Source organism: Pseudophryne corroboree, unplaced genomic scaffold (genome assembly GCF_028390025.1).
Source record: "Pseudophryne corroboree isolate aPseCor3 unplaced genomic scaffold, aPseCor3.hap2 scaffold_1696, whole genome shotgun sequence".
Taxonomy (NCBI): domain Eukaryota; kingdom Metazoa; phylum Chordata; class Amphibia; order Anura; family Myobatrachidae; genus Pseudophryne; species Pseudophryne corroboree.
The window spans coordinates 26,602-49,630 of NW_026968332.1; the positions used below are offsets into that span (position 1 = coordinate 26,602).

The following is a 23,029-nucleotide window of genomic DNA, read 5'->3' on the forward strand; positions in this document are numbered from 1 at the left end:
ATTAAACACCCCCACCCTCCTTCGGTGTGGGGCTCATGTTGACAATGCCCCAGCCCCTGAAGCATTCAAGCTGATTTCTTACAGCAGCTTGGCACTGTAACAGCTCCAGAGCTGCTCTGTAAGGCAAGTAAAAGGGTGTGTAGTTTGCATTGTGCATTGGAAGGCACAAAGTAAGCAGACAGGAGGAGAAGTCAGGATAGTGCACAAGGGTATAAAAGGGAGGGGCTCAAGAAAAAAGAAGTGGAAACAGACAGCAAACTAGGCTGGAGAGAGACCTGAGACAAAGAGATCTGAATTATACGAGAGCCGACCAGGGGAAACACAAATTATGCAGTCAAGTTTCCCACATTTGGGGAAATCGCAGGGGCAGCACACCCAGAGTGCAATGGGTGAGCCTTGCCCTGGAAGAAGCACCTTCATGATCATAGTATCTCACCTGGCAGGTAAGTAGGAGTTGGGCTTGAGCTGGGGAGGGTCGCTGCTCGGGCACCCCCCTGTCAAGTGAAGGAGATCCAACTGAGGCAGCACAAGGGAACTCTCGAAAGAAGAACAAGGCTAGAGGAAGATCTGAAACAAAGAAATCTGACTTTTACCAGAGCTGACCAGAGGAAAACACAAACACAGTCCCCCACTACCACAAATAATGCAGTCGAGTTACCCACATTTGGGGAAATCACAGGGGTCAGCATACCCAGAATGCAATGAATGAACCTCACCCTGGGAGAATAATCTTCATGACCATGGTATCTCATATGCAAAATAAGTATGATTTGGGATAGGGCTGGGGAGGGCCGCTGCTCAGGCACATCTCTGTCAAGTAAAGGAGATTCAACTGAGGCAGCACAAGGGAACTCTCATCTGGGGACAACAACTGCAGGGAGAACACATATTTTCAGATGAACATGGGAGGGCAGAAGGCTGCCTAATACTGAAGCACCCCCAAACAACAAACCAAATGCAACAACTAGTGCAAGCATTCCTGTTTGTTTCTGAAGCCAACTTTGACCCACTGCTTGGATGACATCACCATATGCAAATCCATCTGCTGCAGGCCTTCCCCCAGGAATGCTTGCACTCTTTATATGAAATCCGAATCTCGCGAGAATCCGACAGCGGGATGATGACATTTTCCCTTGTTCAGGTTTTCCGAGTCAGGCGGGAACAACCGAGCCTGCCTCGGAGGAGGAGTTCGTGGGGTTCGTGGGGAATTCGGTTCTCGGAGAACCGAACCCGCTCCTCTCTACCTTATACCCATCAATTTTTTTTATTTTCAATCTAAGCCCCTGCAGTTTTCTGTAAGCATCTGCTTTGCTATGATGATCAACAAGTCACAAGGGCAAACACTCAGGGCTTGAGGTGTAGATCTTAGGACCAGCTGCTACAAGCATGGCAGAGGTGTCACTATCACTGGTGACACCCAGAGAGGTGGCGAGGGAGATTGTAATGCAGTGCGCGCAGATAAGCAGCGCAATGGTAAAAAGGAGGCATGGTTTCATAGGTAGGGGCGTGGCCTGGTGGCCTGAATCTACATTTTGTTGCTCCGGGTGTCCCGGGGGTTGGGGGCTGCACCGGGGACTAGTGTGTGAGCGGTGCTGGCTCCTGCACAGTGACATGGCATGGCCACTAGAGATGTGCACCGGAAATTTTTCGGGTTTTGTGTTTTGGTTTTGGGTTCGGTTCCGCGGCCGTGTTTTGGGTTCGAACGCGTTTTGGCTAAACCTCACCGAATTTTTTTTGTCGGATTCGGGTGTGTTTTGGATTCGGGTGTTTTTTTCAAAAAACCCTAAAAAACAGCTTAAATCATAGAATTTGGGAGTCATTTTGATCCCAAAGTATTATTAACCTCAATAACCATAATTTCCACTAATTTTCAGTCTATTCTTAACACCTCACACCTCACAATATTATTTTTAGTCCTAAAATTTGCACCGAGGTCGCTGGATGACTAAGCTCAGTGACCCAAGTGGCCGACACAAACACCTGGCCCATCTAGGAGTGGCACTGCAGTGTCACGCATGATGGCCCTTCCAAAAAACACTCCCCAAACAGCACATGACGCAAAGAAAAAAAGAGGCGCAATGAGGTAGCTGTGTGACTAAGCTCAGCGACCCAAGTGGCCGACACAAACACCTGGCCCATCTAGGAGTGGCACTGCAGTGTCACGCAGGATGGCCCTTCCAAAAAACACTCCCCAAACAGCACATGACGCAAAGAAAAAAAGAGGCGCAATGAGGTAGCTGTGTGACTAAGCTCAGCGACCCAAGTGGCCGACACAAACACCTGGCCCATCTAGGAGTGGCACTGCAGTGTCACGCAGGATGGCCCTTCCAAAAACACTCCCCAAACAGCACATGACGCAAAGAAAAAAAGAGGCGCAATGAGGTAGCTGTGTGACTAAGCTCAGCGACCCAAGTGGCCGACACAAACACCTGGCCCATCTAGGAGTGGCACTGCAGTGTCACGCAGGATGGCCCTTCCAAAAAACACTCCCCAAACAGCACATGACGCAAAGAAAAAAAGTGGCGCAATGAGGTAGCTGTGTGACTAAGCTCAGCGACCCAAGTGGACGACACAAACACCTGGCCCATCTAGGAGTGTCACTGCAGTGTCACGCAGGATGGCCCTTCCAAAAAACACTCCCCAAACAGCACATGACGCAAAGAAAAAAAGAGGCGCAATGAGGTAGCTGTGTGACTAAGCTCAGCGACCCAAGTGGCCGACACAAACACCTGGCCCATCTAGGAGTGGCACTGCAGTGTCACGCAGGATGGCCCTTCCAAAAAACACTCCCCAAACAGCACATGACGCAAAGAAAAATAAAAGAAAAAAGAGGTGCAAGGTGGAATTGCCTTGGGCCCTCCCACCCACCCTTATGTTGTATAAACAGGACATGCACACTTTAACCAACCCATCATTTCAGTGACAGGGTCTGCCACACGACTGTGACTGAAATGACGGGTTGGTTTGGACCCCCACCAAAAAAGAAGCAATAAATCTCTCCTTGCACAAACTGGCTCTATAGAGGCAAGATGTCCACCTCATCATCATCCTCCGATTCATCACCGTGTACATCCCCCTCCTCACAGATTATCAATTCGTCCCCACTGGAATCCACCATCTCAGCTCCCTGTATACTTTGTGGAGGCAATTGCTGCTGGTCAATGTCTCCACGGAGCAATTGATTATAATTCATTTTAATGAACATCATCTTCTCCACATTTTCTGGAAGTAACCTCGTACGCCGATTGCTGACAAGGTGAGCGGCGGCACTAAACACTCTTTCGGAGTACACACTTGTGGGAGGGCAACTTAGGTAGAATAAAGCCAGTTTGTGCAAGGGCCTCCAAATTGCCTCTTTTTCCTGCCAGTATACGTACGGACTGTCTGACGTGCCTACTTGGATGCGGTCACTCATATAATCCTCCACCATTCTTTCAATGGTGAGAGAATCATATGCAGTGACAGTAGACGACATGTCCGTAATCGTTGGCAGGTCCTTCAGTCCGGACCAGATGTCAGCATCAGCAGTCGCTCCAGACTGCCCTGCATCACCGCCAGCGGGTGGGCTCGGAATTCTGAGCCTTTTCCTCGCACCCCCAATTGCGGGAGACTGTGAAGGAGGAGCTGTTGACCGATCAAGTTCCGCTTGACTTGATAATTTTCTCACCAGCAGGTCTTTGAACCCCTGCAGACTTGTGTCTGCCGGAAAGAGAGATACAACGTAGGTTTTAAATCTAGGATCGAGCACGGTGGCCAAAATGTAGTGCTCTGATTTCAACAGATTGACCACCCGTGAATCCTGGTTAAGCGAATGAAGGGCTCCATCCACAAGTCCCACATGCCTAGCGGAATCGCTCTGTCTTAGCTCCTCCTTCAATGTCTCCAGCTTCTTCTGCAAAAGCCTGATGACGGGAATGACCTGACTCAGGCTGGCAGTGTCTGAACTGACTTCACGTGTGGCAAGTTCAAAAGGTTGCAGAACCTTGCACAACGTTGAAATCATTCTCCACTGCGCTTGAGACAGGTGCATTCCACCTCCTATATCGTGGTCAGATGTATAGGCTTGAATGGCCTTTTGCTGCTCCTCCATCCTCTGAAGCATATAGAGGGTTGAATTCCACCTCGTTTCCACTTCTTGCTTCAGATGATGGCAGGGCAGGTTCAGGCGTTTTTGGTGTTGCTCCAGTCTTCTGTACGTGGTGCCTGTACGCCGAAAGTGTCCCGCAATTCTTGTGGCCACCGACAGCATCTCTTGCACGCCCCTGTCGTTTTTTAAATAATTCTGCACCACCAAATTCAAGGTATGTGCAAAACATGGGACGTGCTGGAATTTGCCCAGATATAATGCACGCACAATATTGCTGGCGTTGTCCGATGCCACAAATCCACAGGAGAGTCCAATTGGGGTAAGCCATTCTGTGATGATCTTCCTCAGTTGCCGTAAGAGGTTTTCATCTGTGTGCGTATTCTGGAAAGCGGTGATACAAAGCGTAGCCTGCCTAGGAAAGAGTTGGCGTTTGCGAGATGCTGCTACTGGTGCCGCCGCTGCTGTTCTTGCGGCGGGAGTCAATACATCTACCCAGTGGGCTGTCACAGTCATATAGTCCTGAGTCTGCCCTGCTCCACTTGTCCACATGTCCGTGGTTAAGTGGACATTGGGTACAACTGCATTTTTTAGGACACTGGTGAGTCTTTTTCTGAGGTCTGTGTACATTTTCGGTATCGCCTGCCTAGAGAAATGGAACCTAGATAGTATTTGGTACCGGGGACACAGTACCTCAATCAAGTCTATAGTTGGCTCTGAAGTAATGATGGATACCGGAACCACGTTTCTCACTGCCCAGGATGCCAAGGCCTCAGTTATCCGCTTTGCAGCAGGATGACTGCTGTGATATTTCATCTTCCTCGCAAAGGACTGTTGGACAGTCAATTGCTTGGTGGAAGTAGTAAAAGTGGTCTTACGACTTCCCCTCTGGGATGACCATCGACTCCCAGCAGCAACAACAGCAGCGCCAGCAGCAGTAGGCGTTACACTCAAGGATGCATCGGAGGAATCCCAGGCAGGAGAGAACTCGTCAGAATTGCCAGTGACATGGCCTGCAGGACTATTGGCATTCCTGGGGAAGGAGGAAATTGACACTGAGGGAGTTGGTGGGGTGGTTTGCGTGAGCTTGGTTACAAGAGGAAGGGATTTACTGGTCAGTGGACTGCTTCCGCTGTCGCCCAAAGTTTTTGAACTTGTCACTGACTTATGATGAATGCGCTGCAGGTGACGTATAAGGGAGGATGTTCCGAGGTGGTTAACGTCCTTACCCCTACTTATTACAGCTTGACAAAGGCAACACACGGCTTGACACCTGTTGTCCGCATTTCTGTTGAAATACTTCCACACCGAAGAGCTGATTTTTTTGGTATTTTCACCAGGCATGTCAATGGCCATATTCCTCCCACGGACAACAGGTGTCTCGCCGGGTGCCTGACTTAAACAAACCACCTCACCATCAGAATCCTCCTTGTCAATTTCCTCCCCAGCGCCAGCAACACCCATATTCTCCTCATCCTGGTGTACTTCAACACTGACATCTTCAATCTGACTATCAGGAACTGGACTGCGGGTGCTCCTTCCAGCACTTGCAGGGGGCGTGCAAATGGTGGAAGGTGCATGCTCTTCACGTCCAGTGTTGGGAAGGTCAGGCATCGCAACCGACACAATTGGACTCTCCTTGTGGATTTGTGATTTTGAAGAACGCACAGTTCTTTGCTGTGCTTTTGCCAGCTTAAGTCTTTTCATTTTTCTAGCGAGAGGCTGAGTGCTTCCATCCTCATGTGAAGCTGAACCACTAGCCATGAAGATAGGCCAGGGCCTCAGCCGTTCCTTGCCACTCCGTGTGGTAAATGGCATATTGGCAAGTTTACGCTTCTCCTCCGACGATTTTTATTTAGATTTTTGAGTCATTTTTTACTGATCTTTTGTGTTTTGGATTTTACATGCTCTGTACTATGACATTGGGCATCGGCCTTGGCAGACGACGTTGATGGAATTTCATCGTCTCGGCCATGACTAGTGGCAGCAGCTTCAGCACGAGGTGGAAGTGGATCTTGATCTTTCCCTATTTTTGGAACCTCAACATTTTTGTTCTCCATATTTTAATAGGCACAACTAAAAGGCACCTCAGGTAAACAATGGAGATGGATGGATACTAGTATACTTATGGATGACGAGTGACTGACGACACAGAGGTAGCTACAGCCGTGGACTACCGTACTGCGTCTGCTAGTATAGAGATGATAATTAATGATATAAAAAAATATATATATATAACTACTGTAGGTATATATAATATAATGACGGACCTGGTGGACACTGTCAGCAGACTGCTAAACTACTAGTATGAAGAAGATAGAAAAAAACTTCCACCACAGGTAGGTAGGTATACAATTATGGACGAGCACTGACGACACAGAGATAGCCACAGCCGTGGCCTACCGTACTGCGTCTGCTAGTATAGAGATGATAATTAATGATATAAAAAAATATATATATAACTACTGTAGGTATATATAATATAATGACGGACCTGGTGGACACTGTCAGCAGACTGCTAAACTACTAGTATGAAGAAGATAGAAAAAAAAAACCACCACAGTTAGGTATACAATTATGGACGAGTGACGACACAGAGGTAGGTACAGCCGTGGACTACCGTACTGCGTCTGCTAGTATAGATAATATACTAAATATATTACTACTGTAGGTATATAATATAATGACGGACCTGGTGGACACTGTCAGCAGACTCCTAAACTACTAGTATGAAGAAGATAGAAAAAAAAACCCCACCACAGGTAGGTATACAATTATGGACGAGCACTGACGACACAGAGGTAGGTACAGCCGTGGACTACCGTACTGCATCTGCTAGTATAGATAATATAATAAATATATTACTACTGTAGGTATATAATATAATGACGGACCTGGTGGACACTGTCAGCAGACTGCTAAACTACTAGTATGAAGAAGATAAAAAAAAAACCCCACCACAGGTAGGTAGGTATACAATTATGGACGAGCACTGACGACACAGAGATAGCCACAGCCGTGGACTACCGTACTGCGTCTGCTAGTATAGATAATATAATAAATATATTACTACTGTAGGTATATAATATAATGATGGACCTGGTGGACACTGTCAGTAGACTCCTAAACTACTAGTATGAAGAAGATAGAAAAAAAAAAACCACCACAGGTAGGTAGGTATACAATTATGGACGAGCACTGACGACACAGAGATAGCCACAGCCGTGGACTACCGTACTGCGTCTGCTAATATAGAGATGATAAAGATGAAAAAAAAAATATAACACTACTGCAGGTAAATATTTATATAATATATGTATGACGGACCTGCTGGACACTGTCAGCAGAATGCATTTATAGAATAAAAAAAAAACACCACAGGAGTGTTTAACTTTTTCAGGCAGACAATATACTGGTGGTCACACTGGCAGCAAAAGTGTGCACTGTACTCCTGCTATAACTGCTCCCCAGTCTCCCCCACAATTAAGCTGTGTGAGCAGTGAGCACTCAGCACAGTCAGATATACATAGATGATATATCATGCAGCACACTGAGGCTGAGCACAGATATGGTATGTGTATCGTTTTTTTTCAGGCAGAGAACGGATTATAAATAATAAAACTGGTGGTCACTATCAGCAAAACTCTGCACTACTGAGTACTCCTGACAAGTTCAACTGCTCCCCAAATTAGTAGTAAATCAAATGTCACTCGTCTCTATCTTCTAATCTAAACGGAGAGGACGCCAGCCACGTCCTCTCCCTATCAATCTCAATGCACGTGTGAAAATGGCGGCGACGCGCGGCTCCTTATATAGAATCCAAGTCTCGTGAGAATCCGACAGCGGGATGATGACGTTCGGGCGCGCTCGGGTTAACCGAGCAAGGCGAGAGGATCCGAGTCTGCTCGGACCCGAGCAAAAAAGGGTGAAGTTCGGGCGGGTTCGGATTCCGAGGAACCGAACCCGCTCATCTCTTATGGCCACCCAGCATGACGCCTCCCTTCTTGACCATGCTGTAATTGCAGTCGCACTGCAGTTCAGCGTGATCATAAAAAATGGTGTAGCCTCCTGCTGGTGCAGACTGTATGTGCGCGCAGGAAGCCGCCACCATTTTTGTGATCACAGCGGCTGAATGTGATGTCATACAGCTGCTGTGACCACGCCCCCTGTGTCTCCTCCATTGCAGACCCCATTTTGAAGCCTTGCCCCCGCACCGCTCCATCCCTGACTTGGAAATGGAGTGTTGCTGACCCCCCTCTCCCCCCCTGCCCCGATTGACAGGCAGAGGCGATCGCATTCTCTGCGGGGTGCCGCAGAAAATGCAGGCACATGCGTATGCTCTTAGCAATTTTTGCGGTTGGATCACTTATTGTGATTGCAATCCAACCTGAATCAGGCCCTATTACCTATCACAATGCGCTGCGGGCAGTACAAAATTGGTTTAATATAGGAGAAAAACCCCCAGACCTGTGCTCCTTAACTGTACCTGGTGGCTAGTGGAGCGGCTGCCCAGTAATCAGTGTCCACGCCAGTGCGCACACGGTCCACCCCCTACGGCCACGCTCCCCTTCATCAGCGGCCTCGTGATCCGGAAGGGCGGTGTGTGTGTGACTGACCTTAGGAAGAAACCGGAGCCTCCGCTGCAGTGACCCAGCAACCAGGGCACGGGAGTATACAGCGCCGCTGGGAGTGATGAAGCTGCAGTAAAGATGTCTATTAGACCTAGCCTGCTGCAGCCCTTGTAGATTCTCATAAAACAAGTTCTTCTTTTCTTGTCAAAATGAATAGCTAAGAATTGGCTTCCTGAGGCAGGCCCCTGTTAAGTGGCCTGCTACTGAAGGCACCAACTACAAACTGAGCTCCCTGTTCATGGAAGCGGGGTTATAGAGGAGGATGCGCTGAGCATCTTGGGAACAGTCAAAAGCTTTGAGTCGGTTGGTGCCTCAGATCAAGATCCTACTCTACACCCCAATGTGAATCCTTGTGGAGTCCTGTGTACCCCACAGAAGAAATTAATGTGTCACACCCATTGGCAGCAACCTTAGAATAGCTGCTGATGGGCACAATTGAGAAAGGAAGGGGGGGGGACATTTGAATCCAGCACATAGATGCAATTCAAATATGTAATTTGTACCTTCCTATTTTAAAATATAATGGATGAACTTCACCCTGTGAGAACAATCTTCATGATCAAGAGATCTCATATGCAAAATAAGTATGAGTTGGGATAGGGCTGGGGAGGGTGGCTGCTCGGGCAGCCCCTCCCCCATCAAGTTAAGGAGATTCAACTGAGGAAGCACAAGGGAACTCTCGTCTGGGGACAACAACTGCAGGGAGACCACATCTTTTCAGATGAACATGGGAGGGCGGAAGGCTGCCTAATACTGAAGCACCATCAAATATCAAACCATATGCAACAACTAGTACAAGCATTCCTGGGGGAAGGTCTGCAGCAGACGGATTTGCATACGGTGATGTCATCCAAGCAGTGGGCCAAAGTTGGCTGGAACCCTCATCTGCATATGAAAAGAGAAAAGGGGCATGCAGGGCATGGCGGCCTTTTGCGGTGCTTGGATGACCCCTAGTTCGCATTAAACACCCCCACCCTCCTTTGGTGTGGGGCTCATGTTGGCTATGCCCCAGCCCCTGAAGCATTCAAGCTGATTTCTTGCAGCAGCTGGGCACTGTAACAGCTCCAGAGCTGCTCTGTAAGGCAACTAAAAGGGTGTGGGCCCTGCAGCACTACCTGTAGTTCGCATTGTGCGTTGGAAGGCACAAAGTAAGCAGACGGGAGAAGTCAGGATAGTGCGCAAGGGCATAGAAGGGAGTGGCTCCAGAAAAGAGAAGTGGAAACAGACAGCAAACTAGGCTGGAGAGAGACCTGAGACAAAGAGATCTGAATTATACGAGAGCCGACCAGGGGAAACACAAATTATGCAATCAAGTTTCCCACATTTGGGGAAATCACAGGAGCAGCACACCCAGAGTGCAATGGGTGAGCCTTGCCCTGGGAGAAGCACCTTCATGATCATAGTATCTCACCTGGCAGGTAAGTAGGAGTTGGGCTAGAGCTGGGGAGGGTCACTGCTCGGGCACCCCCCTGTCAAGTGAAGGAGATCCAACTGAGGCAGCACAAGGGAACTCTCGAAAGAAGAACAAGGCTAGAGGAATATATGAGACAAAGAAATCTGACTTTTACCAGAGCTGACCAGAGGAAAACACAAACACAGTCCCCCACTACCACAAAAAATGCAGGCGAGTTTCCCACATTTGGGGAAATCACAGGGGTCAGCATACCCAGAATGCAATGAATGAACCTCACCCTGGGTGAACAATCTTCATGACCATGGTGTCTCCTATGCAAAATAAGTATGATTTGGGATAGGGCTGGGAGGGCCGCTGCTCAGGCACATCTCTGTCAAGTAAAGGAGATTCAACTGAGGCAGCACAAGGGAACTCTCATCTGGGGACAACAACTGCAGGGAGAACACATATTTTCAGATGAACATGGGAGGGCAGAAGGCTGCCTAATACTGAAGCACCCCCAAACAACAAACCAAATGCAACAACTAGTGCAAGCATTCCTGGGGCAAGGCCTGCAGCAGATGGATTTGCATATGGTGATGTCATCCAAGCAGTGGGTCAAAGTTGGCTTCAACCCTCATCTGCATATGAAAAGAGAAAAGGGGCGTGCAGGGCATGGCGGCCTTTTGCGGTGCTTGGATTACCCCTAGTTCGCATTAAACACCCCCACCCACCTTTGGTGTGGGGCTCATGTTGGCCATGCCCCATCCCCTGAAGCATTCAAGCTGATTTCTTGCAGCAGCTGGGCACTGTAACAGCTCCAGAGCTGCTCTTTAAGGCAAGTAAAAGATTGTGTGGGCCCTGCAGCACTACCTGTAGTTTGCATTGTGCATTGGAAGGCACAAAGTAAGCAGACGGGAGGAGAAGTCAGGATAGTGCACAAGGGTATAGAAGGGAGGGGCTCAAGATAAAAGAAGTGGAAACAGACAGCAAACTAGGCTGGAGAAAGACCTGAGACAAAGAGATCTGAATTATACGAGAGCCGACCAGAGGAAACACAAATTATGCAGTCAAGTGTCCCACATTTGGGGAAATCGTAGGAGCAGCACACCCAGAGTGCAATGGGTGAGCCTTGCCCTGGGAGAAGCACCTTCCTGATCATAGTATCTCACCTGGCAGGTAAGTAGGAGTTGGGCTAGAGCTGGGGAGGGTCGCTGCTCGGGCACCCCCCTGTCAAGTGAAGGAGATCCACCTGAGGCAGCACAAGGGAACTCTCGAAAGAAGAACAAGGCTAGAGGAAAATCTGAGACAAAGAAATCTGAGTTTTAACAGAGCTGACCAGAGGAAAGCACAAACACAGTCCCCCACTACCACAAATAATGCAGTCGAGCTTCCCACATTTGGGTAAATCACAGGGGTCAGCATACCCAAAATGCAATGAATGAACCTCACCCTGGGAGAACAATCTTCATGACCATGGTATCTCCTATGCAAAATAAGTATGATTTGGGATAGGGCTGGGGAGGGCCGCAGCTCATGCACATCTCTGTCAAGTAAAGGAGATTCAACTGAGGCAGCACAAGGGAACTCTCATCTGGGGACAACAACTGCAGGGAGAACACATATTTTCAGATGAACATGGGAGGGCAGAAGGCTGCCTAATACTGAAGCACCCCCAAACAACAAACCAAATGCAACAACTAGTGCAAGCATTCCTGGGGGAAGTTCTGCAGAAGACGGATTTGCATACGGTGATGTCATCCAAGCAGTGGGCCAAAGTTGGCTGGAACCCTCATCTGCATATGAAAAGAGAAAAGGGGTATGCAGGGCATGGCGGCCTTTTGCGGCGCTTGGATGACCCTTAGTTCGCATTAAACACCCCCACCCTCCTTCGGTGTGGGGCTCATGTTGGCCATGCCCCATCCCCTGAAGCATTCAAGCTGATTTCTTGCAGCAGCTTGGCACTGTATCAGCTCCAGAGCTGCTCTGTAAGGCAAGTAAAAGGGTGTGGGCCCTGCAGCACTACCTGTAGTTTGCATTGTGCATTGGAAGGCACAAAGTAAGCAGACAGGAGGAGAAGTCAGGATAGTGCACAAGGGTATAAAAGCGAGTTTCCCACATTTGGGAAAATCACAGGGGTCAGCATACCCAGAATGCAATGAATGAACCTCACCCTGGGAGAACAATCTTCATGACCATGGTATCTCCTATGCAAAATAAGTATGATTTGGGATAGGGCTGGGGAGGGCCGCTGCTCAGGCACATCTCTGTCAAGTAAAGGAGATTCAACTGAGGCAGCACAAGGGAACTCTCATCTGGGGACAACAACTGCAGGGAGAACACATATTTTCAGATAAAAATCTTGGTCATGCTCTGGTTTCTCTTCAGAACGAACAAATCTTTCGCCTTTTATTAAAGATTTCCGTGGAGAGGAGCAAAACCGAGTTTTATCTCAATTTTTGCATGCCCCATCTTTTTGGGGTTTCTTTTATCGGTTTAAAGATATAATGAGTGTGCTTTAATGTAAGCTCATTTGCATAGAAATGACAGTAAATGTTTGTTTCTTTTCAAACAGAACTTTCTTGACCATGCTACTTGCTTGAAAGATCTGGGAGCACATGGAATACAGTACAAACCATGCTTATAGCAAGGAGAAGCCAGGTGAGAAATCTGCTTACTTTCAAGTTGGGCGCTCACTTTGATCTGAATGAGGACTGCTGGCACAGCATTTAGGCGACAGGTGGAATCTTGGTCATGCTCTGGTTTCTCTTCAGAACGAACAAATCTTTCGCCTTTTATTAAAGATTTCTGTGGAGAGGAGCAAAACTGAGTTTTATCTCAATTTTTGCATGCCCCATATTATTGGGGTTTCTTTTATCAGTTTCTTGTTAGCTTTAATGTAAGTTTATTTGCATAACAATGACTATAAATGTCTGTTTCTTTTCAAGCAGAACTTTCTTGACCATTCTAATTGCTTGAAAGATCTGGGAGCACATGGAAAAGAGTACAAACCATGCTTATAGCAAGGGGAAGCCTGGTGAGAAATCTGCTTTCTTTCTTTCAAATTGGGTGCTCACTTTGCGCTGAATGAGGACTGCTGGCATGGCACTCAGGCGACAGGTGGAATCTTAGTCATACTCTGGTTTCTCTTCAAAACGAACAGATCTTTCGCCTTTTACTAAAGATTTCCGTGGAGAGGAGCAAAACTGAGTTTTATCTCAATTTTTGCATGCTCCGTCTTATTGGGGTTTCTTTTATCGGTTTAAAGATAGAACGAGTGTGCTTTAATGTAAGCTCATTTGCATAGAAATGACAGTAAATGTTTGTTTCTTTTCAAACAGAACTTTCTTGACTATACTAAATGCTTGAAAGATCTGGGAGCACATGGAAAAGAGTACAAACCATGCTTATAGCAAGGGGAAGCCTGGTGAGAAATCTGCTTTCTTTCTTTCAAATTGGGTGCTCACTTTGAGCTGAATGAGGACTGCTGGCATGGCACTCAGGCGACAGGTGGAATCTTGGTCATGTTCTGGTTTCTTTTCAGAACGAACAAATCTTTCGCCTTTTACTAAAGATTTCCGTGGAGAGGAGCAAAACTGAGTTTTATCTCAATTTTTGCATGCCCCATCTTATTGGGATTTTATTTTATCGGTTTAAAGATAGAACGAGTGTGCTTTAATGTAAGCTCATTTGCATAGAAATGACAGTAAATGTTTGTTTCTTTTCAAACAGAACTTTCTTGACCACACTAATTGCTTGAAAGATCTGGGAGCACATGGAAAAGAGTACAAACCATGTTTATAGCAAGGGGAAGCCTGGTGAGAAATCTGCTTTCTTTCTTTCAAATTGGGTGCTCACTTTGAGCTGAATGAGGATTGCTGGCATGGCACTCAGGCGACAGGTGGAATCTTGGTCATGCTCTGGTTTCTCTTCAAAACGAACAGATCTTTCACCTTTTACTAAAGATTTCCGTGGAGAGGAGCAAAACTGAGTTTTATCTCAATTTTTGCATGCTCCGTCTTATTGGGGTTTCTTTTATCGGTTTAAAGATAGAACGAGTGTGCTTTAATGTAAGCTCATTTGCATAGAAATGACAGTAAATGTTTGTTTCTTTTCAAACAGAACTTTCTTGACTATACTAATTGCTTGAAAGATCTGGGAGCACATGGAAAAGAGTACAAACCATGTTTATAGCAAGGGGAAGCCTGGTGAGAAATCTGCTTTCTTTCTTTCAAATTGGGTGCTCACTTTGAGCTGAATGAGGACTGCTGGCATGGCACTCAGGCGACAGGTGGAATCTTGGTCATGTTCTGGTTTCTCTTCAGAACGAACAAATCTTTCGCCTTTTACTAAAGATTTCCGTGGAGAGGAGCAAAACTGAGTTTTATCTCAATTTTTGCATGCCCCATCTTATTGGGGTTTTATTTTATCGGTTTAAAGATAGAACGAGTGTGCTTTAATGTAAGCTCATTTGCATAGAAATGACAGTAAATGTTTGTTTCTTTTCAAACAGAACTTTCTTGACCACACTAATTGCTTGAAAGATCTGGGAGCACATGGAAAAGAGTACAAACCATGTTTATAGCAAGGGGAAGCCTGGTGAGAAATCTGCTTTCTTTCATTCAAATTGGGTGCTCACTTTCAGCTGAATGAGAACTGCTGGCATGGCACTCAGGCGACAGGTGGAATCTTGGTCATGCTCTGGTTTCTCTTCAGAACTAACAAATATTTCGCCTTTTATTAAAGATTTCCGTGGAGAGGAGCAAAACTGAGTTTTATCTCAATTTTTGCATGCCCCATATTATTGGGGTTTCTTTTATCAGTTTAAAGACAGAACGAGTGTGCTTTCTTGTTAGCTTTAATGTAAGTTTATTTGCATAACAATGACAGTAAATGTTGTTTCTTTTCAAACAGAACTTTCTTGACCATGCTACTTGCTTAAAGGTCTGGGAGCACATGGAAAACAGTACAAACCATGCAGTATCACAAGAGCCTTTATTTGATCTTTCATGAAGATAGAGCAGAATTGAGGACACGTCAACAATTTCTGCCGAAGGTGGTTCATCTTTCCACATGGTGCCTTTGGCCACTGACACCTTCGTTGAGTCAAAGTCTCTGGCTGTGGTCAGAACTTTGAAAATGTATGTCACCAGAACGGTTCAGATTAGGAAAACAGAGGCTCTGTTTGTCCTGTATGCTCCCAACAGGATTTGGTGTCCTGCTTCCATGCAGACCATTATGCGCTGGATCTGTGGTAAGATTCAGCATGCTCGTTCCACGGCAGGATTGCCGTTACTGAAGTAGGTGAAGACCCATTCTACTAGAAAGGTGGGTTCATCCTTGGCAGCTGGTCGGGGAGTCTCGGCATTGCAACTTTGCCGAGCAGCTATTTAGTAAACACTTTTGCTAAGTTTTACAAGTTTGATACCTTGGCTGATGATAACCTTAAGTTGGGTCATTCGGTGCTGCAGAGTCGTACGCACTCTCCCACCCGTTCAAGAGCTTTGGTATAACCCCATGGTTCTTAATGTGACCCCAGCATCCTCTAGGTCGTATGAGAAAATAGGATTTTAATACCTACCGGTAAATCCTTTTCTCTTAGTCTGTAGAGGATGCTGGGCACCCGTCCCAGTCCATACTGTGTCTGCAGTTATTACTTGTGGTTATACACATGTTGTGTTATGGTTCTGGTCAGCTTTTTGCTGCAATTGTTCATGCCGTTGGCTTGTGTTCTGTTGAATGCCACGTTCTGCGGCATGTTTAAGGTGTGAGCTGGTAAGATGCTCACCTTAGTTTAACAATAAATCCTTTCCTCGAAATGTCCGTCTCCCTGGGCACAGTTCCTATAACTGGAGTCTGGAGGAGGTGCATAGAGGGAGGAGCCAGTTCACACCCTTTGAAAGTCTTAAAGTGCCCATGTCTCTTGCGGATCCCGTCTATACCCCATGGTTCTTAATGTGACCCCAGCATCCTCTACGGACTAAGAGAAAAGAATGCCCTTGCGCACTATCCTGACTTCTCCTCCCGTCTGCTTACTTTGTGCCTTCCAACGCACAATGCGAACTACAGGTGGTGCTGCAGGGCCCACACCCTTTTACTTGCCTTACAGAACAGCTCTGGAGCTGTTACAGTGCCCAGCTGCTGCAAGAAATCAGCTTGAATGCTTCAGGGGATGGGGCATGGCCAACATGAGCCCCACACCAAAGGAGGGTGGGGGTGTTTAATGTGAACTAGGGGTCATCCAAGCACTGCAAAAGGCCGCCATGCCCTGCATGCCCCTTTTCTCTTTTCATATGCAGATGAGGGTTCCAGTCAACTTTGGCCCACTGCTTGGATAACATCACCGTATGCAAATCCGTCTGCTGCAGACCTTCCCCCAGGAATGCTTGTACTAGTTGTTGCATATGGCGCTTCAGTATTAGGCAGCCTTCCGCCCTCCCATGTTCATCTGAAAAGATGTGGTCTCCCTGCAGTTGTTGTCCCCAGACGAGAGTTCCCTTGTGCTTCCTCAGTTGAATCTCCTTAACTTGACGGGGGAGGTGCTGCCCGAGCAGCCCTCCCCAGCCCTATCCCAACTCATATTTATTTTGCATATGAGATCTCTTGATCATGAAGATTGTTCTCACAGGGTGAGGTTCATCCATTATATTTTAAAATAGGAAGGTACGAATTACATATTTGAATTGCATCTATGTGCTGGATTCAAATGTCCCCCCCCCCTTCCTTTCTCAATTGTGCCCGTCAGCAGCTATTCTAAGGTTGCTGCCAATGGGTGTGACGCATTAATTTCTTCTGTGGGGTACACTGGACTCCACAAGGATTCACATTGGGGTGTAGAGTAGGATCTTGATCTGAGGCACCAACCGGCTCAAAGCTTTTGACTGTTCCCAAGAAACTCAGTGCATTCTCCTCTATAACCCCGCTTCCATGAACAGGGAGCTCAGTTTGTAGTTGGTGCCTTCAGTAGCAGGCCAATTAACAGGGGCCTGCCTCAGGCAGCCTATTCTTAGCTATTAATTTTGACAAGAAAAGAAGAACTTGTTTTATGAGAATCTACAAGGGCTGCAGCAGGCTAGGTCTAATAGACATCTTTACTGCAGCTTCATCACTCCCAGCGGCGCTGTATACTCCCGTGCCCTGGTTGCTGGGTCACTGCAGCGGAGGCTCCGGTTTCATCCTAAGGTCAGTCACACACACACCACCCTTCCGGATCACGAGGCCGCTGCTGAAGGGGAGCGAGGCCGTAGGGGGTGGGCCGTGTGCGCACTGCGGTGGACACTGATTACTGGGCAGCCGCTCCACTAGCCACCAGGTACAGTTAAGGAGCACAGGTCTGGGGGGTTTTCTCCTATATTAACCCAATTTTGTACTGCCCGCAGCGCATTGTGATAGGTAATAGGGCCTGATTCAGGTTGGATTGCAATCACAATAAGCGATCCAACTGCAAAAATTGCTAAGAGCATACGCATGTGCCTGCATTTTCTGCGGCACCCCGCAGAGAATGTGATCGCCTCTGCCTGTCAATCGGGGCGGGGAAGGGGGGGAGAGGTGGGTCAGCAACACTCCATTTCCAAGTCAGGGATGGAGCGGTGCGGGGGCAAGGCTTCAAAATGGGGTCTGCAACGGAGGAGACACAGGGGGCGTGGTCACAGCGACTGTATGACATCACATTCAGCCGCTGTGATCACAAAAATGGTGGCGGCTTCCTGCGCGCACATACAGTCTGCACCAGCAGGAGCCTACACCATTTTTTATGATCACGCTGAACTGCAGTGCGACTGCAATTACAGCATGGTCAAGAAGGGAGGCGTCATGCTGGGTGGCCATGCCCTGTCACTTTGCAGGAGCCAGCACCGCTCACACACTAGTCCCCGGGTGCAGCCCCCAACCCCCGGGACACCCGGAGCAACAAAATGTAGATTCAGGCCACCAGGCCACGCCCCTACCTATGAAACCATGCCTCCTTTTTACCATTGCACTGCTTATCTGCGCGCACTGCATTACAATCTCCCTCGCCACCTCTCTGGGTGTCACCAGTGATAGTGACACCTCTGCCATGCTTGTAGCAGCTGGTCCTAAGATCTACGCCTCAAACCCTGAGTGTTTGCCCTTGTGACTTGTTGATCATCATAGCGAAGCAGATGCTTACAGAAAACTGCAGGGGCTTAGATTGAAAATAAAAAAATTGATAGGGTATAAGGTAGAGAGGAGCGGGTTCGGTTCTCCGAGAACCGAATTCCCCACGAACTCCACGTGGTTTACACTGGTCCGAGGCAGGCTCGGTTGTTCCCGCCTGACTCGGAAAACCTGAACAAGGGAAAATGTCATCATCCCGCTGTCGGATTCTCGCGAGATTCGGATTCCATATAAAGAGCTGCGCGTTGCTGCCATTTTTACTCGTGCATTGAAGAGAGAGCGGAGAGGACGTGGCTATGTTCTCTCAGTGGAAATCTCAATATCAGTGCTCAGTATCAGTGGTTACTTATTGCTGCTCAGTAATACTAGTAGTGTGTCTCTCCTGCTCAGTGTCAGTTCTCAGTAGTATCCTCATCAGTGCTCAGTATCACTGTTCATTGTCTTGTGCTGCATTGTGTTGCTCAGCATAATACAGTACATTACTAATAGTCCAGTGCTGCATCTTGCTGCTCAGTGTCAGTTCTAGTATCCTCATCAGTGCTCACTATCACTGCTCATTGCATTGTGGTGTTCTGTATACTACAATAACATAGTAATATAGTAACATAGTTTTTGAGGTTGAATAGAGGCAAATTGCCCATCGTGTTCAACCTGTTTTAAGTTGTGATGATTCTACATACTTGCTGAATAATGTTTTATGACTAGTTAGCTACTATAACTCATGTTACCCCCGGATTAACCATGTTGATATTTTAAGTATTATAACCTTGGATAGCTTTTTCATTCAGAAATGTATCCATTCCTTTTTTAAATCCAATTACAGAGTCCGCCATTACCACCTTCCCTGGCAGGGAATTCCACATCCTGATTGCCCTAACAGTGAAGAAACCTTTCCTCCATTGCGTTCTGAACTTTCCTCCAGTCGCAGCGAGTGACCACGTGTTCTTTTAATAAATAATTCCTCTGATAACTCTTTGTTATGTATCTTTACATATTTGAAGATATTAATAATATCTCCTCTTAGGCACCTCTTTTCTAGTGTATAAATATTCAGCCTAGTAAGTCTTTCCTTATAGTCCAGTACTTTAAGGCCTTTAATCAATTTAGTCTTCAGGATCTCTGACACTTCCATGAGCAGCAGAGTAGTGCAATGGAAGCATGCTGGGCCCATAACCCAGAGGTCGATTGATCGAAACTATCCTCTGCTATGTGCATTTTTTTTTTTATAATTAAAGTAATCAAAAACTGGGATTGATATTTTGGCACTTTTATTTTTACTTAAAGTACAATAACTTTTATCATTTTAATTTGTTTTAATAGTATATTGACAGCATTGTTTTCTTTAAAAAATCCACTTAATTTTCTTTACCCTATTACTGAAATGGTAATTGACAAAAACAAACTACATTGTCACCAGAAGAGCAATGCAAAATGTACAAGTGATATATGAAAATCATCTTCCATCTTGAATTTCAATGATGCATTGGGACAACAATTTGTGAGAAACATCTTCACCCATAAAGAAAGATTTTCTTAATTCCTTACCTGTGTGCTGGTTAGATATCACCTTGTTTTCACATTAAACAGACTTCCCCATGAGGAAGCAGCAAGGATGCAGTGACGTTTCCTGGTGTCAACCTGTATTATTTCAGTAGACATTGAAATGAGGATGCATCTTTGATGCCTTTCCAATGAAGCAAGTTTAATTCAGTAATAGGTGAAAAACCATTCCTACAAAGGTGTTAATCAGAGACTTGGCTTTGTGGACACTTTTCAGAGAGCAAATTTGTTAGCATAAACATAAAATCAGAAAATTAAGAGCTGTTTAATCACTCAATTGGACTTTTCTGCCAGCATAATTTTTTTTCTCTGCAACTCACTGCTAAATTGTGCTTCCTAGCTGTTTTTTTATAAAATCACTTAATCAAATCTAACTCTGATTACATCAGAGAAGGCCAGGTACCCTACACCATAAGGGGGGTTTTTGAAATTTTGACTTGTCTACTTAAAGATCACCAAAATCTGATTACAAGGTCAATTACATCCCTGGGTGGGATTGAACCACCAACCTTTTGGTTAATAGCCAAACATGCTAACCGATTGCGCCACAGAGACACCTTGCGAAAGTCAATACTGACAAAGGCTAATAAGCATTCATCTAGAACGTTTCCTAGAAAAACTTTAAAAAGTCAATAATCTGGAGAATTTTTGTAAGAAACACATTGGTACTTTCCCATGATGAGTGAGTGCTTCAGGATTTCTTGCACTTACATGGGCTATTAACCAAAAGGTTGGTGGTTCAATCCCACCCAGGGATGTAATTGACCTTGTCATCAGATTTTGGTGATCTTTAAGTAGACAAGTCAAAATTTCAAACCCCCTCTTATGGTGTAGGGTACCTGGCCTTCTCTGACGTAATCAGAGTTAGATTTAATTAAGTGATTTTATAAAAAACAGCTAGGAAGCACAATTTAGCAGTGGGTTGCAGAGAAAAAAATAACATTTTAAACCTACCGGTAATTTTTTTTTCTCGTAGTCCGTAGAGGATGATGGGGACTCCGTAAGGACCATGGGGGATAGACGGGCTCCGCAGCAGACATGGGCACTTTAAGAAAGACTTTAGATCTGGGTGTGCACTGGCTCCTCCCTCTATGCCCCTCCTCCATACCTCAGTTAGAGAAACTGTGCCCAGAGGAGACGGACAGTACGAGGAAAGGATTTTTGTTAATCCAAGGTCAAGATTCATACCAGCCACACCAATCACACCGTATAACTTGTGATATACTACCCAGTTAACAGTATGAAAACAACATAGCATCAGTCCAAGACCGATGAAAACTAACATATAACCCTTATGTAAGCAATAACTATATACAAGTCTTGCAGAAGTAGACCGCACTTGGGACGGGCACCCAGCATCCTCTACGGACTACGAGAAAAAGATTTACCGGTAGGTTTAAAATCTTATTTTCTCTTACGTCCTAGAGGATGCTGGGGACTCCGTAAGGACCATGGGGATTATACCAAAGCTCCCAAACGGGCAGGAGAGTGCGGATGACTTTGCAGCACCGATTGAGCAAACAGGAGGTCCTCCTCAGCCAGGGTATCAAACTTATAGAACTTTGCAAAGGTGTTTGAACCAACTTTGACCCACTGCTTGGATGACATCACCATATGCAAATCCATCTGCGGCAGGCCTTCCCCCAGGAATGCTTGCACTAGTTGTTGCATTTGGTTTGTTGTTTGGGGGTGCTTCAGTATTAGGCAGCCTTCTGCCCTCCCATGTTCATCTGAAAATATGTGTTCTCCCTGCAGTTGTTGTCCCCAGATGAGAGTTCCCTTGTGCTGCCTCAGTTGAATCTCCTTTACTTGACAGAGATGTGCCTGAGCAGCGGCCCTCCCCAGCCCTATCCCAAATCATACTTATTTTGCATAGGAGATACCATGGTCATGAAGATTGTTCTCCCAGGGTTAGGTTAATTCATTGCATTCTGGGTATGCTGACCCCTGTGATTTCCCCAAATGTGGGAAACTCAACTGCATTATTTGTGGTAGTGGGGGACTGTGTTTGTGCTTTCCTCTGGTCAGCTCTGGTAAAAGTCAGATTTCTTTGTCTCAGATCTTCCTCTAGCCTTGTTCTTCTTTCGAGAGTTCCCTTGTGCTGCCTCAGTTGGATCTCCTTCACTTGACAGGGGGGTGCCCGAGCAGCGACCCTCCCCAGCTCTAGCCCAACTCCTACTTACCTGCCAGGTGAGATACTATGATCATGAAGATGCTTCTCCCAGGGCAAGGCTCACCCATTGCACTCTGGGTGTGCTGCCCCTGCGATTTCCCCAAATGTGGGAAACTTGACTGCATAATTTGTGTTTCCCCTGGTCGGCTCTCATATAATTCAGATCTCTTTGTCTCAGGTCTCTCTCCAGCCTAGTTTGCTGTCTGTTTCCACTTCTCTTTTCTTGAGCCCCTCCCTTCTATACCCTTGTGCACTATCCTGACTTCTCCCGTCTGCTTACTTTGTGCCTTCCAACGCACAATACAAACTACAGGTAGTGCTGCAGGGCCCACACCCTTTTACTTGCTTTACAGAGCAGCTCTGGAGCTGTTACAGTGCCCAGCTGCTGCAAGAAATCAGCTTGAATGCTTCAGGGGCTGGGGCATAGCCAACATGAGCCCCACACCGAAGGAGGGTGGAGGTGTTTAATGCGAACTAGGGGTCATCCAAGCGCCGCAAAAGGCCGCCATGCCCTGCACACCCCTTTATTCTTTTCATATGCAGACGAGGGTTGAAGCCAACTTTGACCCACTGCTTGGATGACATCACCATATTCAAATCCATCTGCTGCAGGCCTTCCCCCAGGAATGCTTGCACTAGTTGTTGCATTTGGTTTGTTGTTTGGGGGTGCTTCAGTATTAGGCAGCCTTCTGCCCTCCCATGTTCATCTGAAAATATGTGTTCTCCCTGCAGTTGTTGTCCCCAGATGAGAGTTCCCTTGTGCTGCCTCAGTTGAATCTCCTTTACTTGACAGAGATGTGCCTGAGCAGCGGCCCTCCCCAGCCCTATCCCAAATCATACTTATTTTGCATAGGAGATACCATGGTCATGAAGATTGTTCTCCCAGGGTTAGGTTAATTCATTGCATTCTGGGTATGCTGACCCCTGTGATTTCCCCAAATGTGGGAAACTCAACTGCATTATTTGTGGTAGTGTGGGACTGTGTTTGTGCTTTCCTCTGGTCAGCTCTGGTAAAAGTCAGATTTCTTTGTCTCAGATCTTCCTCTAGCCTT

The 23,029-nt window shown here is 46.6% G+C and overlaps 16 non-coding genes and 2 pseudogenes across 16 annotated transcripts; 10 read left to right on the forward strand and 8 right to left on the reverse strand.

The window, feature by feature from the left end:
- Positions 1 to 288: 288 nt before the first annotated feature.
- LOC135001988 (U1 spliceosomal RNA) lies at positions 289 to 451 on the reverse strand. The gene has a single exon (XR_010203288.1). It is a non-coding gene; the product is annotated as a U1 spliceosomal RNA (small nuclear RNA).
- Positions 452 to 603: 152 nt separating this feature from the next.
- LOC135001981 (U1 spliceosomal RNA) lies at positions 604 to 767 on the reverse strand. Its single transcript, XR_010203284.1, has one exon. It is a non-coding gene; the product is annotated as a U1 spliceosomal RNA (small nuclear RNA).
- Positions 768 to 9,978: 9,211 nt separating this feature from the next.
- LOC135001990 (U1 spliceosomal RNA) lies at positions 9,979 to 10,141 on the reverse strand. Its single transcript, XR_010203290.1, has one exon. It is a non-coding gene; the product is annotated as a U1 spliceosomal RNA (small nuclear RNA).
- A 152-nt stretch (positions 10,142 to 10,293) lies between these two features.
- Positions 10,294 to 10,457, reverse strand: LOC135001980 (U1 spliceosomal RNA). The gene has a single exon (XR_010203283.1). It is a non-coding gene; the product is annotated as a U1 spliceosomal RNA (small nuclear RNA).
- A 675-nt stretch (positions 10,458 to 11,132) lies between these two features.
- Positions 11,133 to 11,295, reverse strand: LOC135001983 (U1 spliceosomal RNA). Its single transcript, XR_010203286.1, has one exon. It is a non-coding gene; the product is annotated as a U1 spliceosomal RNA (small nuclear RNA).
- Positions 11,296 to 11,447: 152 nt separating this feature from the next.
- LOC135002013 (U1 spliceosomal RNA) lies at positions 11,448 to 11,611 on the reverse strand. The gene has a single exon (XR_010203308.1). It is a non-coding gene; the product is annotated as a U1 spliceosomal RNA (small nuclear RNA).
- A 593-nt stretch (positions 11,612 to 12,204) lies between these two features.
- Positions 12,205 to 12,332, reverse strand: LOC135001995 (U1 spliceosomal RNA; annotated as a pseudogene).
- Positions 12,333 to 12,476: 144 nt separating this feature from the next.
- LOC135002002 (U5 spliceosomal RNA) lies at positions 12,477 to 12,592 on the forward strand. The gene has a single exon (XR_010203298.1). It is a non-coding gene; the product is annotated as a U5 spliceosomal RNA (small nuclear RNA).
- Positions 12,593 to 12,862: 270 nt separating this feature from the next.
- Positions 12,863 to 12,978, forward strand: LOC135002006 (U5 spliceosomal RNA). Its single transcript, XR_010203301.1, has one exon. It is a non-coding gene; the product is annotated as a U5 spliceosomal RNA (small nuclear RNA).
- Positions 12,979 to 13,242: 264 nt separating this feature from the next.
- On the forward strand, positions 13,243 to 13,358 carry LOC135002000 (U5 spliceosomal RNA). The gene has a single exon (XR_010203296.1). It is a non-coding gene; the product is annotated as a U5 spliceosomal RNA (small nuclear RNA).
- A 274-nt stretch (positions 13,359 to 13,632) lies between these two features.
- LOC135002004 (U5 spliceosomal RNA) lies at positions 13,633 to 13,748 on the forward strand. The gene has a single exon (XR_010203300.1). It is a non-coding gene; the product is annotated as a U5 spliceosomal RNA (small nuclear RNA).
- A 275-nt stretch (positions 13,749 to 14,023) lies between these two features.
- Positions 14,024 to 14,139, forward strand: LOC135002008 (U5 spliceosomal RNA). Its single transcript, XR_010203303.1, has one exon. It is a non-coding gene; the product is annotated as a U5 spliceosomal RNA (small nuclear RNA).
- Positions 14,140 to 14,413: 274 nt separating this feature from the next.
- On the forward strand, positions 14,414 to 14,529 carry LOC135001998 (U5 spliceosomal RNA). The gene has a single exon (XR_010203293.1). It is a non-coding gene; the product is annotated as a U5 spliceosomal RNA (small nuclear RNA).
- A 275-nt stretch (positions 14,530 to 14,804) lies between these two features.
- Positions 14,805 to 14,920, forward strand: LOC135002011 (U5 spliceosomal RNA). Its single transcript, XR_010203306.1, has one exon. It is a non-coding gene; the product is annotated as a U5 spliceosomal RNA (small nuclear RNA).
- Positions 14,921 to 20,285: 5,365 nt separating this feature from the next.
- Positions 20,286 to 20,359, reverse strand: TRNAN-AUU (transfer RNA asparagine (anticodon AUU)). Its single transcript has one exon. It is a non-coding gene; the product is annotated as a tRNA-Asn (tRNA).
- A 1,304-nt stretch (positions 20,360 to 21,663) lies between these two features.
- On the forward strand, positions 21,664 to 21,827 carry LOC135002009 (U1 spliceosomal RNA). Its single transcript, XR_010203304.1, has one exon. It is a non-coding gene; the product is annotated as a U1 spliceosomal RNA (small nuclear RNA).
- Positions 21,828 to 21,979: 152 nt separating this feature from the next.
- On the forward strand, positions 21,980 to 22,121 carry LOC135001987 (U1 spliceosomal RNA; annotated as a pseudogene).
- Positions 22,122 to 22,813: 692 nt separating this feature from the next.
- On the forward strand, positions 22,814 to 22,977 carry LOC135001976 (U1 spliceosomal RNA). Its single transcript, XR_010203279.1, has one exon. It is a non-coding gene; the product is annotated as a U1 spliceosomal RNA (small nuclear RNA).
- The last annotated feature ends 52 nt before the right edge of the window (positions 22,978 to 23,029 follow it).